Below are 16,873 nucleotides of genomic sequence, written 5' to 3' on the forward strand. Positions count from 1 at the left end.
CGGGCGAGCGTTCGCGAACTCTCGCGCGAATTCTCGCCTCGCGACGCGCGACGTGGAGAAGAGAGCACAATTAATGCCGTCGGTCCGGCTTTCGAACTCGCGGCTGCGCGCACAGCACTCCTTCTTCGTCCTCTCTCTCTCGCTCTCGCTCTCTTTTGCCCTCTCGCCCTCTCGTCCTCTAGCCCTCCACCTCTTTCGCGCACCTACACCCCGCCGGGCCTCCGCCACCCTCTCACATCGGCGGGGGTGGCTCTCGTTGCCGCGGTCCCGAGCCTCTCAGTCGCGCCGAGAGCCCGCTTCGTTGCGGGGTGACCTCTCCTCTACCTCGGCGAAGGTGTCTCCTCCGCGCCGGGTCCTCCTCTCGGAGTTCGTCGTCGGGTGCTCGCGCGAGCGGACGGCCATTTGGACCGCGAATTCGACGTCCGCGCACGAGAATTGAATAACTGCAGCGACAACGTTTACCAAGAGCCACGCATTCATGGTTGAGCAAGTCTTGGGTGATTGCTTTACGATCCTTTCCTTTGGAGGATCTCGCCGCTCTTCAAGTCTTCAAGGCTCCATTGAAAATCTTCATCGGTAATCTGCAAATCCTGCGAGGAACATCGAGAGACGTAACGAGAGCTTGGAATCGATCCGCTGAGACATTCCCGGGGCTCGAGTTCATTAAAGTTGATTAAAGCTGGTTCGGTGTCGATGAAGACGAATGAGGCATGTTTACATTCACCGTATGCGGGACTCAATCGGGAGGAAGCGTATGCACACGTGAAGATTGATACGTAGCTTGGGTTAGATCGCGTAACCCGAAGATCAAAACGTAGAAACATAGACGCCGTGAAGAATTTAATATTTCGCGTAGATACTCCACAAAGAATTCGCCGTTTGAATGCTTTCGACATTTTATACAGAAACGTAGACGTCACGAAGAATTTATGTATTCGAGAACTTGACGTTCCGTGTAACGAAACAGGCGCCGGAAAGAGCGCGCGATGCAAGGGCTCGACGTTTTCCCTTAGCGACATGGCGAACAGCGTGAAGTGTATTTTAAAGATTTAAGATTTTCTGCGCGATCTGCTTCGAGAGGTACCTATATACATCTAATACATCGTTCTGTTCCGCATCGCGCGCGCCGAAAACTATCTCGTCACGAAGAGTGCCTAATCGTCTATCGTAGTTCGCGTTCAGACAATGTGAAAGTTCTTTAAAGACGACGATGATGACGACAACGCCAATCATCGCGCACTCGTTACGGTCAATCGCGACTCACGTCAGTGATCTCTCACGAAGCGGCTCACAAGGCGCATAATCCTCGTGTGCCCTTCGAAACGAGTCTGGATCGGAGAGAAAGGGAGTGACCGATCGATCGCCGTAATAAGGGAGCTTTCCGTAGAGGCGACGGCTTGAAGCACGCCCATCGTGCCGGAAAAAGGGCGCCTCTCGCGAAGAAAAGTGGACGACGACCCTCGTCCCCGCGAACGATCCTCTCGGGAGAGGGCATCGAGGCGCGTAAGAAGCCTCGTGAAGGACCGTTCTCGAGACAAACCGAGCCCTTTTCATCTGAGAAAATCACGGGCGGACTCGACGTCGAGTCCTCTCGATTGCTGCGACCTCGAGGAAGCGCGCGAGGACCTTGCAGGATTAATCCGGCGACGGGAGCGTTGTGGATCGTTTAATATCTTGGACCTGGAACGGCTTTGTTGTACTTCGTCCCTTGTCGACGTGGTGGTCCTCGACGTGAAGTCTTCGTAATTCTTTGCTTATGTCGACGTGGTGGTCCCTATTCTATCGTGTATCGTCGTCTCGATCGTTACTGGAGCCGCGTACGAGATACCTCGAAACCCATAATTAAGGATACAATTAATGGCCCGCCAATTAAATATAATTAACTCGATGGTTAGAACGCGGTGGCCACTGTCTGCCAATTAGCGCGTTAGCGCCTTATCGATCATCGGCCGCCTCGCGGCGCGCTTCGATTCGCCGATCGAGACAATAAGATCGATCGTAAGTGATCGCGGTCAACGGGTGTGCAAGGCCAGACATCGGAATGAAGAGGGAGAGAAGATAGTCTGAGCGAGTAAGAGAGCGATAATTTGAGCGAATGGAAACATCCGCTCGGCGAGAAGTTAGAGAATCGAGATAACGCGTTAACGAGGTACGATTAACGACCTCTTGAGGTCGATAAACGTGTCGTTGCCTTCGGCGAACTCGAGCGATCCTCGGGAACGCTTTTCCACGTGACCGCTTCCGGTAAAAAGAGTTGTTCCTGAAGTCGACTTTTATAGCAATATACATGAATCGCGTGAAGAGGAGGAAGCTCGTCAAGAATACCTAGAAACATAAGAATAGTTCCTCGAGCTGCGTCCGTCACCGTCAACGCGTTGAATCAGTTTACCGAAAGGCATCATTGGATAAATTGGATAGGCTTTCTGGACAGATACTTTTTCCAAGATCGATTCGTTCCGCACGACAGTAATCCTCGTCGGACGATCTTCTTACCAATCTTTACTGCCAGCGTTTGGAAGTTGAAGATGCGATTTTGCGTGGCCTAAAGTCCATCGAGTCGAAAGTCATCGGGACTCTGGCAAGGCGAACCAGCGAGGAAAACGTCGCGAACGGAAGGAGGAACGGAGAATGCCGGCAGGGTGCACGTGACAAACGGGGCTTCCCTCCAGATTCGCACGGTGAGTCTCTCTCTTCTGTCTTCCTAGATTGTACGTAGTTTTGAGCATGGATCGCTCGAAAAATGGAATGGATTTCGCGAGTTTCTGTGTGAGTAGCTCGTCACGGCGATGCAGAAATTTCCCCATATGTCCCCGCGCGCACGAGATTCATCTCCGCACACTTCCGTTCGAAGGTATTTTCAGCGGCGTGAAAGCTTCCCCAGGTGGGGTTTGTATTCGCGTGTGTGTTGACGCGCTTACGCGAGACAGAGGTGATTGAGGCTCCTGGGTGAAGCGGAGAGTAATTAACGCTGCAACGCATAACGAGGCGCGTCTAAGTCGCGGTTCGAGCTGCACGCTATTGACGCAAATAACGATCCAAATTAATTTCGTACGTGTACAGAGCCGAGCGCGTGTCAGCACGGTTGCGGTAAAGCGTTGCTTAGAGCTCGCTTCGCGCAGAAGTAAATCTCCTTTTCTTTGCGCTGTATTATGCGCAGAAGTGTAATCTTATAAGAGGCAATGAATACAGTCAAGCTCGTTTAATTCCCTTGGTCTTTCATTTATAAACGTTCAAAGTGGAATATCCGACATATAACGAAATGAATCTTGTTCCGTTTAATGAATACCCGCCGATGTTTTGCGATGCATTTTCATATACATATATACAATATTTTCGAAGTTAGCTCGAGGTAAGAACGGAGCTGGGCGCAATGCAGGCGGGACTATCGATCTCGCACGCAGTGCCGATTAATTATTTCAACGACGATATAAGCCCGCAGCAGCTCGTAGGAAGGCACTCGACTGTCCCTCGGGGGACACCACGGCGGAAGCGTATAGTACCTACCTCGTAAGGCTCGGCTTTCGCGAGGTTCGTAAAGCCGTGCTACGAACTGGGGGCTGTGTACCACGAAGGTTCAGATTCTACGACGAGGCAATTTCGCCGCACCTGCGTCCGCGGGGGCAAGTCGACCGCGATATTAAGGGTCCCGTGTCCTCGCTCATTACGCCACCTGAGAAAACCGCATCGTACGTTCCGGCTTATCTCCATTAGGCGAACGGGAATTACTCGGGTCGAACCGCGTTGCACGAGCGTTCGTCCACATAACTCGCTTACAGGTTTACACGTACGCTGGTATATTCTCCTCATTGAAACCGCTTAAACCTGCATCTTATTCCGCGCTCGTCACTCTAAGGCGATATCTGAACCTTCGAATCGTTCGAAAGTAAAATGTATAATCAGATGTCTTTATAGAAAACATCACGATAAACTGCTTTCATTTATATCTATATAATGATGGAAGAATAATATTATTTATTTGTAAAAATGTATATACAGTTATATATTAATATATGCCATAATAATTTTATCAAAGAAAAAGAAGATACAAATGCGACACATTGGATATCACGTATGTATTGCCACGAAGAGTTCTGTAGGGGAATGTATATTTTAGAAAATTCGTATTATAGGGACCATTAATTTAAAGACGCTAATCTGAGAATTAGTTATTAGCACTAGAATTAAGATTATAACTGTGTGTTGAATGTAAAATTATTTCGGTTCCATGATCGAGTTTCACCACATGGTTATATGTTTTCTGCGGCATCGCGTCCCGACCTGAATAAAAGAAAAAAAGTTATCGAACGGCAGCGGGCACGGTGTCCTAAAAAAACGCTTCTTCTTAACGAGCGGGATCAGCGACAAAGTTCTGAATTATGCTCCAACTTCTGGAGTCGGTCGATCTATGTCGCACTTTACTTCACGTTCTGATCGTATTGCATAATGACGACCGCGCTGGCTAAGGAAGCGTCGTAACTTCGACTGATACAAAACGGTAGGAATCCTCTGATTAAGGACTCTTTTGCACCGACAGGAGATCGATGGTCGTTCGCTCACGGCGACGAGCAAACGATTATGGTGACGAATCACTTTATTTTCGATTCGAGTCTAACATGGAGACGATCGAAACGAAGAGATGATCTATAGACTGATTTGTCTCTACGAGGTTACTTAAACGTGTCATTTATCGGCAGTTTTATCAATAACTAAAACTAATTAAGACACAAATATGCAAGTATTTATTAATAAAATAATTATTTCTAAATATGTGGAAATTTGACTAACAGATGTCATCGAATTTTCTGATATTTTAATATTGTTACATAAAATTAATTAAAATTTTATGTTACAAAAGTTCTATTCTGTCGACGTTGTTTTAATTAAATTCCATTGTATTGCAAATCAAACATTAAGAATTTTTATCTCTTTTTTCACAGGCATCATTGATTGTAGAATTAATTAACTTCGGTTTCAGATTTTTATTACTCTAATAGGCGTTTTTCCTCAGATCGAGTTTAGCGAAAATTCTTCTTGTAACAAAGCGATCTTATTACGTTTGATTTGCTTTACTTGTCGTGTTATCTTTCAATCGACGTAATAGTAGACTCATTTATTACTTTTATTCACTTTTTAATTAAATAATAATTCACCAAATAATGATGGAAATAAATGGCCAACTATATTGTCTAATAATCCGGTAAAAGCAATACTTCAAGAGGAACACTCGAGCACTCTCGCTATAAATTCTTGTAAAAAGCGAACTTGAATAATAAAATTCCCCGGCTCGACGATAACTTCGCGTTTACATAAAACTTGCCCAAGCAAACAACAGCGTGGAATTTTTAATTTATTGAGCAAACGCGTACCGTGAGACTTTTAGTCGTCCATGTTCAGCGAATTGTAGCGTGGCCGACAAAATTCTACGTCGGCATTAAAAATTGGAGCGTATTACTACGCGCATGCCGGCCATCATATTTTCGTTTATCCGGTGGCCAGATAAGCGTGAAAGAAAATTAACATGTCGATCTCTCATTAACGCCATCCATAATCGATACTCGGAGTACGGTCGTCGTTGCCGACATAAATGCGCGTGTCGCCCCGCGTCTCGAAATGAGCGGTGTCGTAATCGAAAACGTGTTCGTACGACAGGCAGGAAATAATAAGTCTTCCCAAACAGTCCTGTTTACAAGCTTTTTTACGCGGCAATCGGATTTCTCGGGACACTGCCGCATGTCTAACTTCTTGCGGTACTTTCCGCCCGGCATTTCGTTAGCGTCCAGAAATCGAGGGGAGCTTAACATAAGAAACAGATAATCTTCTTTAGTTACTATGTAAACGCAGATTTATATATGTATGTTTTTAATTTATTTTTTCTTGATATTTTCCATACTGTTTTGAAGACGTTAACCTTAATTCGTGAGTGCAGAATAAATCAAGTAAAACCATTCATAAAAAACCACAAACTCTTGTTAATTTTAGAATCAAATTTATTTTTTCACACAGATTATTTTATAAACTTAGCGCAGTAACATATATACGTATGCTGAGAGACGACAGCGTCATTAATCTGTCTCGCGTTAATCATGGAGCTTATTTATCTTTCGTATATTTTTTTGATACACTTATATATCTTCAGCGTATTCAGATAGGCGAACGCATTTTTCAATCCTATGTAATGATTTCAACAAAAAAACGAATAAAACTAGAAAGTACAATAATACAGTTCGTTTATTGGCGAACATATTGGCGTTAATCCGCATCAGTGGATTTATAAATGATATTCGCGAGAATGCTCGTATCCATAAAGTGCGAGCTCCCATCGTCTCGGATACCACGACGGAGAGGCGACAGTTTTATTCTCTCATCAGGATTATCTTATATATTTAACGACACGGACACGCATATGAAGATACAGTCGGGAGATGCGTGGGAGGCAGCGCCTTTAATCCGCCACGCGTTAATCACCCGTAAATCACCGGAGCTTATTTTTCCTCCGTCTGTTCTTTCGACGTAGACTCCAATGGCAATGGCGTGCTGGTCCACGCCCGCCGCCGCGTAAATCGTTCCCGGACGAGAGTTCATGCAATCCGTGAAATAGGAGGTTGGACCGCGCGCGGTCGGAAACCGCGAGCGCGGAGGGTCGGCCTCTCGCGGTTAAAGACCGCGCGTTAATCCAGTCGCTAAGTATTATTTAGTGTCAGCAACCGGTGACAAGTCGATCTAATTTATATCCCGGCCAGACGGAGGCGCCCTGCGCTCGCAGAAATACACGCAGAGATCTACGTTCGGCGAGCCGGGCGTTTACGACTCGCCCTGGATGCTCTGGAGACATTCCAATTGCGACCAGCGACGGCAGGGCGAATACACCGGCATTTGCGATTCCGGTTCAAATAGATTGTGTTATATGTGAATGTGCCGAATAAATTCACGGCACAAAATTCTCAATGCGAAATTTTTGGTGTTCAAAATTTCTCGATAATTCTGAAATATCCGAGTATTTTTCACTCTGCATGAACGAACATTGTACATATCGTTATAAAATTTGATATCATCAACTCTTAACTGTATATAATTATAGATTAAAAGATTTTTAAAATAATCTCGTTACATTGACGATCGTCCTGTCGTAAATTTTTGAATAGCTCTTCACGTGAAGTACGTGAACATCTGAAAATCTAGATTAGAATGCCGGAATAATGAATCATCCAGAGAGATACGTTATATATTTCTCCGAATATATCACTACAACCACCGAATTTATGCATCGACTCGATTCCGGCCGTTAATATCGTCCACGATTTATCGCGCATTGCGAATGGCGACGACGCCAATGTTCGCAGCTCGCACTTGGCATCGGATAAATTCTGCATTTACACTTGCGTATCGCGAGGCAGCTTCTCGCGAAGAAAGGAGAACGGCAAACAGATCGGCTCTTTCGCGGTAATTACGAACAGGATTATCGAACGTCGCGTCGCAGCCTGGGTCGACGCCAAAATGACTGAGATTTTCGCGAAAACAACGATGAGGGTGACTAACGATTATTATATATTTATCGCTCGTTATAGCGAGCTACATGTAAACGGGAGAGAGTTTGCGCGCGTTTAATTAGCTCAGTACAAATGACACGACTATTACGTTTATAATAACGTGCATTACGAGATAATACAAATAATTACTTGCGCTCGTTAACCCGCACTTCCGCCTCGCCGATAAACTACTAGTAACGAACACCTTTCTACCTTTATCTCGGGTAATGGAAGTCTCGCGGGCGTATACATAACATTAAATTCAATTCTGAATATAGCTAATCTATTTTTATAAATAGTGAAACAATTTCCATGTTTTATATATTAAATATTAGTTTATATTTAATAATGTAATTTATAATCATAAAGAACGGCAGTCCTGATGGCTAATTACATAAATATAATAAATAAAATTCTTATTTAGGTTTAATTTTTACGAGAGCTATTATTGCATTTTTATATAGAGATATTCAACTCAAGATATCTCTAACTTGAGATTGCTTTACATGCTTTACACAAAAACCGTCGTAAAGTCACACAATTTACGTTATTCGCGGATATATATAATCAGACTCGTATATAAACATGTCGGTCGGATTCTAGGATTATTACACGGATCCCTATCCGCTTTAACGCATTTTACCCTTTCAACTAGCTCACTCTCGAGCCGTTGCGGCCAAACTCCCGCACAAGAGTTGCCTTGGTACCGACAGGCGAGCTTCGATGGAGATTTCCTCGTGTTGCGGCTCTAGTGCGTGTCTGCTCGTCTCTCACTCGACTCCCGTTTTGTTTGCGCAACGCGGTTACTCGAGGGGACCACCGAGGGTTCAACACTGCGACACCAATCTCTCGGCCTCTCCATGGAAAGAACAATCTCTGTAAGGCAAAGATCGAGGGACGCAGGTAGATGGACTGATCTATAATCTACATGCGAAGCCTTATGTAATTTCGTGAAAACACTTGTTGGTTTCATAAACTATGTGCACTGTGCAAGCATTTTTTATTTCGCTAATAACATTTTAAGCGAATATATAATATACACTTTTGGAATTATGTGATATGAGGATCATGTCGTGTCATGAAGCGAGTGAATGATTTATATGTACTTAAATCACGCGATATATCATAAAATACTTTTACAATATTAAACATCAATAGTGTTATCATTAGTAATATAAAAAAATATTAGATCCGAGAAATCGCACCGTCCGTCCCTGCGCGCGGAGAAAAGGAGAGAGAAAGGAGTCAGGCTCAGCCTCCGCAATCAAACAACGATCTACGCCCCTTAATGACCGAGTGACTGTTGTTGCTCCTTGATTCGTTTCGCGGGGTGTGGTGGTTCGTTCGTGTTGCGTGGGGTTGAAACAGCTGCGAGTGACACCCCTATGTTGTATTCTGTGTCGCGGTGTTGCTTCCCACCTCTTCTCTCTTTCTCTTTCCGTCTCACGGCCTATCGTGCTCTTGTCGCTCTCCTCTCTTTGTCTCTCTTTCTGTGTTTTGCTCCCGACAGCCCTATACATAATTACCGTGTCTACCACTCGCGTCTGCGAAATTTGCATTATCGAGCCGCCTCTCGTGCGACGGGCGGGGCCGAAATCCTGCAACGCGATTATTAAGGAATCAATCACACTCACGCAGGATCTCCTCGTTGACCGAGAGGACTCGTCGTGCGAGTAACGTCATCGTCCCGATTCCCATTGTGTCTGCTAATAGGATTTCAGGCTGTTTCAGCCGGTTACTTCGTCGACGTTATTTCAAGGGATTGAGTAGCGAGCCGCGCCCAGGATTTCGGAGGCAGGAGAGATTATCCGCGGAAAATTCGGAGTATTTCCTTTTGAACTTGTGAGTCGTGCTAAAATTTATTCAGTCTTCTTATATATACGGTTCTTATACATACGGTTAAATATAAGTTTTACAATTAAGTCATCCGACGTGACAAGCGATCGACGCATTCTTTGATCTACTTGCTCAATGCTTCTTATCACTTCTTTCTTTATTGTAATTATATTGATACACTGATTGTTTTAACAATTGAACAAACCGTTTTTTAAATTAAAAATTGACCTTTTAGACTATAATTGCATATATATAATTTATCACTATTCGTCTGGCAAAAAAAATTAAATTGTATGTACAATGTAAATAATAAATATAAGTTTAAATCGATTAAATCAAACTTATTATAATATTCATAAGTTATAGAAAATAAATTCTCGGCACACGCGCTTTGTCGTGTATCGGCCCGCGTAACTTGTATCGTTTCTCATAAAGAAACCATTTTCGACTTCCCCGTGAAGCAGGTTCATTCTCCACCTAGAACCATTGAATGTTTCTTTATTTATAAGCGTCCGCTGTTGCTGTTGCCTCTCAATATGTAACCATTAAGCGGGAATAAAGGCGGAAACTAGATTCCCGCGCGACACTCTCTTTCCAGCGTGGCAATACACACTGGCTGCTCCGCATACAACGAACGGAACTTTCAGATGGATCCTCTGGACGGAGCGTTATTTATTTTACGCTTTTTCCGGCGACCGATACTAATGCTCGAGAATCGAACCGCGGAGGCGTTTGTTCGCGCGACGGGTCGTTGATCTTTTATCTTTCTACCCAGGAGTTATACACGCAGCATTTATTGTTATATTATTTCAATAGATTTGAATAAGCTGCAGTTTTTTGTTTTGCGTAACGCGGTCAGCGATAATACCGTATAATTATAATTACTTCGCTCTTTAATAACAACAGCAAGTTTTGGCGTTGGAGCTTTTACGCGGACAACACAACTGCATTCCGACTGTGACTTTCCGAATTTTTCTGTATTTATGAATTCTTTTGCGAGTTTTGCAGCTTCGTTTATTTTTCTAACCCGTCAGCTTTCTCTCGAGCGGAAAAAACCGGTCATTCACGTCACTCTACATTTTTTCAACTTTCCGAGCTCCACTGCGACGTGCACTATGCATATGCACGCGGCATATCTCGGTGCGTAGATAAAATCGAATTAAAAGAATAATAATAACGCATTCTGCCTTCATTTACGGACATTGTACGCAGGAGAGAACCCGGCATCTGTCGCTCTATGCTCTATGGGGGGGCTCTCCGTGGTGCATGTTCCACGGCGGTGCTCACGTACAACCTTCTCTCGTCCCCCGCGACCCTCCCTTTTCGATCCACGCCCATGTGGAAACCGCGCGTGCCGTAAGGGCGGCTCGAACGAAATGAAACTGATATGTATGTAAATCACCCGTATCTCTATGTATGAGAGATGGAAACGTTGCGTATCCGCGCGCAAAACGTTACGTATCGCCGTGGCTCGTGTATCACGACCTCGCGACTTTGTTCGCCCGTAAACAGGCGAACTGTCGCGGCTAACGTGAATTTACACAACCGCTTCGTGTCAATGATCGCGAACGAAAAATGTACGTCTTCTGCTTCTTTGAGCTCGAGAGAATTCTCTATTTGATGCGGGTCGCTTTATGTTCGCAGAAACGCGCGATAATTTTTGCGTAAGGTACGTCACCGCTTCCTGTGGATGTTTTGCAAATTCAACATAACAAATGAAAGATACGGGAGAGTGGACGTATACCGCAGTCGCATCGCAATTCAATACGATCGGCGTGGCGCGGCGCGGCGCGGCGCGGCGCGGCACGCCGATGCTGGCATTCGCGGAATTACTGGCGGTTATTATCCGAGTCGCGATTGTCGTTGTTATTAATCAGTTGTTAACGCTCCCCGATTCGTGTATCGCAATTTATGCCGAATACCTTGCGTGCGCGCCTATACGAGAGCGCCGACGCGTTCAGCAAAAGCGAGTATGATGAAAGGCGAACGTACAGATTGCAGAACGACATAAATTTTGTACAGAGATTAAAATCAATCTAGATAATAGGATTGTACTTCGTGCGCGAGAAACACAATGCACTCGTGTCCAATGCTCTAATATATTAATATGCGTTATTAAAATCTGGAGACTTTCGAAATTGCGAAACGCGAATATATTTCGACGTTTGCCGTTTATGATTATGGTTTCTGGAATTTCTGTGGGATGCCTGTGAATTCGCCGGCCAATTTATATTTAACGATGCATCTCGCAGCACAAGGGCTCATTCATTCGATGCACTCGCATTCGATTTGTCCACGACGATCACCAAGTGCCAATGGGTATCACGTCACCTTTATTTATTTTATTTATTTTACGATAAGACGCTCTGTGCAAACATCGAGGTTTTCTGAGACCGATTGTCCCACGTTATCTAACCATACACTCGGGGTGTCGACTGGCCGATCGGATCTCGGCTGCAACAACTGCCATTTGTTCCTGGTAGTCGAACGTGTTATCGAATCGTCTCGCATGGTCGCACAGTCTTCGTTATCGTAATGCAAACGCGCGTGGCGATACGTGATCGTCGGAGGTGTAACGTTGTTGTCGTTGCAACGACGCTAATCGTCATTCTCGCTGGGCTGACACGAGCTCGCACACGCAGCGCGCTATCGATTGCATGTGACGTACTCGACGGCTGGACGCTTCGACTTCTTCAATATCGTCACGTAAATATGTGCGTATCACGTAAGAATTGAAGTATAACAAAGTATGCGGGGCACGAACGTCCACGAGATCTTGCCTTAAATGTCGAGATATCAATAGCTTTTAAAGTACCTATAATAAGTATCGATAACAAAAAAACGCGATATTTCAGTTTTTCTTCAAAGACATAAAAGTGACTCGATAGGCCCGAAAGTCTGTTAGTTTCAATTACTGATCCACTTTGTATTAACAGTCAGATTTTTGTGTCAAAAGGAAAATAATTGGCACCGTGGGAGATGTTGATCGCAATAAATAGGGAATTTCGTTGTATAAACAACTTCTCTCCGGATTTCCAGAATAAAATGAGATCGGCGTATCCCCGGGGTTTTCCTATGCCGCCAACCGCTATTTTCTCACTTACAAGCGCCGACTTGCCACTCACCGAAATTACTTTCGCGCAATCGAATCCGACTTCGTGCCGCGATGATGCTGTCGCGCCGCGAGGGTCGAGACAACTGGCTCTTCAGAAACGCCCTACGACACACTCGACGCGAAACGAGATTAACCCTACAAATAGCACAAGCCCAGTTCGAGGAGTAAGTAAAATTTTCCCCATGTTTCGCGGTAACTTCGTTTACTTTGCTTTTACGTCAACATTTTGACAAATAATTTCTAATTAGTCAATATATTTACAATCGTGCCGTGATAACAAATCGCCGAACTTTGCGATTATTCTTAATAATTTTCAAGCCGTTAAGAAAGTGAGATGCTTTACCGATATCATTGCTTTTTATTACGGAAGAAAAGCTGTCTTTCTCTATCGCCTCGTTGCGTCGTCTGGCAAACAGCTTGAATAAACGCCCGTGATTGGATCGGATGTGTGCGCATCTGGCTACTAAATAAGGGGTGGGCCCCGGTTTTTTCATCGACTGCACGAGCTAGAGATCAACCCCCGCGAATCTCGAACCTCGAAAGCGCGCTCTTCGTATACGTAAATTCAGTCAGCCACCCACGATTCTCTTGCGGCTTCGCTCTTTCGTCCCCTTTTTTCTTTCAAATTGATTTCCATCATAGGATACAATGACGTTATGTTACAGCAACCACTTTATTATTTTTATGGATTCGATACTAGCGAGTTTTTAGAGAAAAATGATTTAGAGATAATATATCTCCGAGACGTGTAACATTTAACTTGATCTAAAAACCGCCATCCCCTCTCTCCTTTAGATGTAAGTAGAAGTTTTCAAGATTCGAGATAATACAAGGCGTTTTGTAACGTTTGCAGAAAATTTCAGGAATGTTCCTCGCAAACTTCTAGTTAACTTTCCTCCTCTACGAAAATCTTAACCGAATTATAATTACAAAGTTATATAGAACTGTAAATTAAGGACTCTCTGTCTCTCTCCCTCTCTCTCTTTCTCTTTCTCTTTCTTGAGGTAGACAAACTTTGGGAATGCAAATATACAGCAAAATCTTATCCTGCAGTTAATTTCAAGTGGCCTTTATCTTAAAAGCATAACGTAGAACTTAGTTACCATGATATAGAACGTTTAACATTTGTATAAAATAACATGTAATTGAATTTCTGTCTTTAATGTTCCTAAATTTGCATTCAGAAAAAGTAAAGTTTGACCACAGAAGTTTAAATCCACTATTTTATAAAATTATAAGAACGACTAAATATATAAGTATAAGAATATCTAATTAATTTTCTACATACTATTACTAACGAATATCTTTCTATTTACTACATAAAATTTTCAACTGTAAATTTAAGTATAATTTTCTTTCATTGATTATAACTTATCACTTAAAATCTTAGTCGACATTCTGTAGATAATTCCATTCTCTCTCTCGTTAAAGCCTTCTTAAAGAGAAATATCACGATTAACCAATACAACACTAGATTTTCCATCCTTGCAATCATCCCCTAAGTTTAGGAACGCGCGTTCCCCATTTCTTCTACTTCTGTTGCGGCGGAAAAAGCGAGCAATCTTTGGTGGAAAACAACATGCCGAATAATATATTGGCAGTGGGCCGAAGTTTACGAGAAAGTGAGCAAGAGCGAGACCATCCCGTTATCTATCACCCCAAACACGCCAATCGCTCACAAGATGTGGTACAGGTTTATCCAAATCTAAACCTGCGGAATAATTAAGTAACAACAGTGCATAACGACAATACATCTTTCTAATAATGTGAGTGCTACAAAAAGCCCAATATTGTATAACACTGCAACATTTTACAAATTTCTTCATTCTCTGACTATATTTCTGAATGTCCTTAATCAAATCTTGGTAATTTTTAAATATTTATAGCGTTGAAGAATTTTTTGACGTGGCTTATTACTTTGTATTAATTATAATAAATATGCGAGAATTAAAATTTGGTTATCGAAAAAATGATTTATCTGAATTATAGCAATAATTTAATGATGAGACTTTATTTTAATCTTTCTCTTCGAGCCATTTCGTCGTGCTTGGTCATAAAAGCAGTTGACAGAAAAGAAAAGGTCTTAATGTTACGTCAAATAAAGGAAAGCGTTATCGCACGTTAGCGTTAAGACGTCGCCATGACAAGATTGCTACGAAAGCGGTTTTCTGAGTCGCGGATTCGTGCCGCGAGAAGTGTAAATCACATCGTCGTCGTCGTCGTCGTCGTCGTCGTTGCACATGACGACAGACGAGAAGATTTTTCATCCGGCATTTCGTAAAGCCGTTAGTAGATCGCCCCTAACGCGAGCATCACACTCGCTTTAACGCCGGCACGTGATTCTTTTGGAAACGGCCTGTAACCGAACATTCGCCACCAGGTCAATGTAGCACGCGTGAGCTTATTTACTGTAAGTAAGTCAGAATTACGAAAGAGAGTGAGTACGGGGACGTAAAAGTTTTCTACAATCGCTCGCTACCGAAAGCAATAAGTTATGAACCTTGACTTAAAGTTTCGTGGATTCAGTTCTCGTTGTTTTTCCATTATTTGCTTAGGAACTCTAAAGTAATCTTTTAACATGTCGCGGCTCTATCCTTCCAACGACAAGATAAACTCATTACAATATTTTACATTGTTGCCCCACGTATAATTTCTGCTCTATCTAATCCTCCTTTGTCAGGGCAAACGGAGATTCGTATCCAGCCAGAGAGAATGAAGAGGGAGAGAGAAAGGGAGAAAGAAAAATCGTGAACGGTGGAGACCCTCCTCGTTCTCGCCTCCGTTTTCTCGGGGGACCGGAAGGTGCGGGGCCGAGAGATATCGCAACAGAACTAATCAACGCGCGGCGGGGGGCGATTTCTCCGTCGTTCGCCCTCGCTCCTCCCCACCAGCCCACCGGGGATAAAAAATAGTTCCACGCGATAATATCGCTCGGCGAGAAGATAAAATCCGTTTCCCTCCTCCCCTGGAACGGCTTTGCCATTCCCGGGAGGGTCTCGCCGCGTTTTAATCTTGAATTTAAAAATGTTACCGAAGCGCTTCCACTATGCCCCGTGCGAAATCGAACGCTGAGACACACTGTCACGATTCGGCACGGTATAATAACGCGGTAGAATAACGTTCCTTGCCCCGTCGCCGTCGCGCTTTGGGATTTAAAGCAGCTTTCGACGAGAAAAGCAGCCCCTCCAAATGGGGAGCAAACGTCAGGTGAAGCTGCGTGATAAGACTGCGAGACTAATACGGAGGGATTTTAAGACGGGAAATAATAATAACCTTATTGAATGCGTACAAATATATGTGCATAGTCTAATAAAAGAGATACAAAGAATAATGCACATAAAAACCAATTATATGGTAATAATCCGTGATCCAGAGTCTTGTAACTGAATGTGGAACCGATGTTAAAAGATTACTTTAGAGTCCCTAAGCAAATAATCGAAAAACAGCGAGAACTGAATAAAAACACGTACTTATTTTTATATTTTTAAATATATCTCGTTTTTACCGAATACAATTCAACCTCATGTATTATAGAATCTTTCTTTTTCGCGCAAAGCGTCGCAATTAACTCGATTGTCTGGGCATCGCCCCTTGCCCTGGGGAGGAGACAAATTCGTATCTTTGTAACGAGCTCATCCGGTCCGAATTAATGACCGCTGCAACTCGTTTAAGTATATGCTATGCCCTTTAACATTAGCGCTTGTGTGTACGCTCACGCGAATCATCGTTACTACCGAGTAAACCGTCCGGACAAACTCTACGCTAGTCGTGCATAATTAATTCGGGGCGTGATTCGTGCGAGCGCGCACGCATTGAACCGATCGCGCGATCGATACGATCGGGATAGGCCGCTTCTGGCGAACTCCTCTCTCTCTCTCTCTCTCCTTCTCTCTCCTCGGCTTGGTAGATACCGTATTCAAATCCCTCGAATAGCGACTGACGTAAACTAGGTTACGAGACTGATGTCTAAGGTGTACTAACGTAATTAATGTATTTAGTACTTACTAATGCAGCGCATTGGTAACTAGGCGAGCGTGGCAACCGGGACGCTCCGTATTTAAGTGCATCATCACCGTCCTTCCCGGCTGTCCCAGTATACATACCGTCTCTTCCTTTCGAAAGCACCAAGCTCGTCACCGGAGTAAAAAGTTAAGACTTTAGTGAATTAATGAGCGCCATATAGACCCACGTTAATCTATTTTACGTTGGCGAATTCTGTCTATTTTACACGGTCCCTTTGCACAGTCACGCCATTGTGCAAATATCGTTAATATATTTTTTAGACATATTTTCTATTAATCTTTTAATCAGCAATCTTTCTAGTTTCTAATTTTGCTGCTGTTTAGTGATTAAAATCACATTTATTTGTACAAAATTCTATTGCTGCTTTCAAAGT

The 16,873-nt window shown here is 43.6% G+C and overlaps 1 protein-coding gene across 2 annotated transcripts in view; it reads left to right on the forward strand.

Moving 5' to 3' along the window:
• The first annotated feature begins 297 nt into the window (after positions 1-297).
• Positions 298-16,873, forward strand: part of Pxb (putative Hedgehog signaling attenuator pxb) — a 326,305-nt gene continuing 309,729 nt past the window's right edge. For both annotated transcript variants that reach the window (XM_071706092.1, XM_071706093.1), the window contains exon 1: positions 298-2,678. The gene's annotated coding sequence lies outside the window, so the exon portion shown is untranslated. The remainder of the gene's footprint in view (positions 2,679-16,873) is intronic.

This window comes from Temnothorax nylanderi, unplaced genomic scaffold (genome assembly GCF_030848795.1).
Source record: "Temnothorax nylanderi isolate EJ_2023f unplaced genomic scaffold, tnyl_v1.0 TNYL_tig0049_pilon, whole genome shotgun sequence".
In the NCBI taxonomy this organism is placed as follows: domain Eukaryota; kingdom Metazoa; phylum Arthropoda; class Insecta; order Hymenoptera; family Formicidae; genus Temnothorax; species Temnothorax nylanderi.